This window comes from Lepidothrix coronata, unplaced genomic scaffold (genome assembly GCF_001604755.1).
Source record: "Lepidothrix coronata isolate B3197 unplaced genomic scaffold, Lepidothrix_coronata-1.0 Scaffold365, whole genome shotgun sequence".
Lineage (NCBI taxonomy): Eukaryota > Metazoa > Chordata > Aves > Passeriformes > Pipridae > Lepidothrix > Lepidothrix coronata.
Window position 1 is genome coordinate 176,080 of NW_016690545.1, and position 1,577 is coordinate 177,656.

Genomic DNA, 1,577 nt, shown 5'->3' on the forward strand with positions numbered 1-1,577 from the left:
TCCCCTGGAGAGGGGTTTTGTAGGCAGGTGGAGAGGGGTTTTGTAGGCAGGTCCCCTCCTTTCCAAGCCTTAGTGCAGGTGTCAGTCTGGGGAGGAGGTGCAGGAGATTCTCTTCTCCCTGGGAGAGGTTCAGTGCATCCTTCCACACCAGGTAGCCACTGCTTTGCCCTGATAAAGCCCTCCCTGGTTTGTGAAATTCCGGTTTTGGTGCTGATTTAGGGAGGGGTCAGACGCCAAATTAAATCCTGCTCTTGGCCCAGCGAGGCCCAGGGCCCTTGGTGTGGTTCCTGAGAGAGCTGTTCCGGTTCTCAGCAGTGTCTCAGTGGTATCCCGGAGTGAAATCACGTCGTGGCAGCAAAACCCCGGGGGCAGTTTCCAGGGGGTCTGTTTTAAAAAGTCCTTATTTTTGAATGAACTCCCCTTTGTTCCCTCCTGCCACTTTGAGCAGTGTCCTAAAAGTTCAGCTTTGTCCGAATAAACCCCTGGGGTGCATCGATCCCACTTCAGGCTTCGATTGTGTCAAAAGCCTTCCTTGGCACACATTTGGCAGCTGGACTTGATGACTCAGAATTTGAATTATAGACTCGTGCAGCTCTTTTGGTTTAGCTGCATCTTCTCTCTCCCCCTCCTTCTGCCGTGGCTCCTCAGTGTGAGGAAGAGCTTTGTGCCACGACACTTGTGGCCCAGTGAATTCTCCTGTAAATGAACCTTTGCACCGTTTTATTGGTGAAAAAATCATTAGTTTGGCTGTTCTGTGGGCAGTTTGGGACTGCAGAGATAAAGCAGGACTTGGGAGAGAAAAAGGTAAAGCCCTGACTCGGTGGCAGGGAGGATTTTTGGGTAGAACTTCTGCCTTTTTGGGAAGCACAAGGTTTGTTACACAACACCCGAGTCCGTGGGTCTTGAACAACTGGTGTGAAAAAGAGTGTAAGCTGATCCCTGGCCATAAAGGTGTGATGGAAGTGTCCATGTGATGGGAATTTCTTGCTGGAAGGAGTGGCAGCGAGCTGGCCTTGGGCAGAGTTTGCTGCCATTAAGGTTTTATGGAATCATAAAACCATTTAGATTAAAAAAAGGACCTTTCAAGGTCGGCTCATCCACATCTCCTCCTCAAAGCAAGGCCAACCTTCAGGCAACTGGTGTCTCTCCCCTCATCTTGTGCTGTTCAGTTTGAATATCCCCAGGAGTGGGAATTCTGCTGTCTGGGAAGTGTTTTTCCCCCTTTTTTTTTTTCCTGGTGCTGTGCAGAACCTTCTCAGTGTGGGATCTGCTGCAAAACCTGTTCTGGGGCCAAAAACCTGAAATGCCACCGAGGGTTTAAGTCCTTGGTGGACACCTAAATCCCTGGATAGCTTGGGATTGAGCACAGGACTGACCATTCCCTTCGTGTTCCACCTGCCAGGCTCTTGGATCATGGATGGAATCAGCAGTGGGAGCTCTTTTCCTTTTCCCAGGGGAATTCTCCTCCCTCAGGAGCCCCAGGGAAGGACAGGTGGCACTTGCACGGAGCCAGGAGCTGAGGAATTAGAGAAGCTCCCTCAGGGCCGGGTCAGACTTCCCTAAAAGTGAGGAAATCC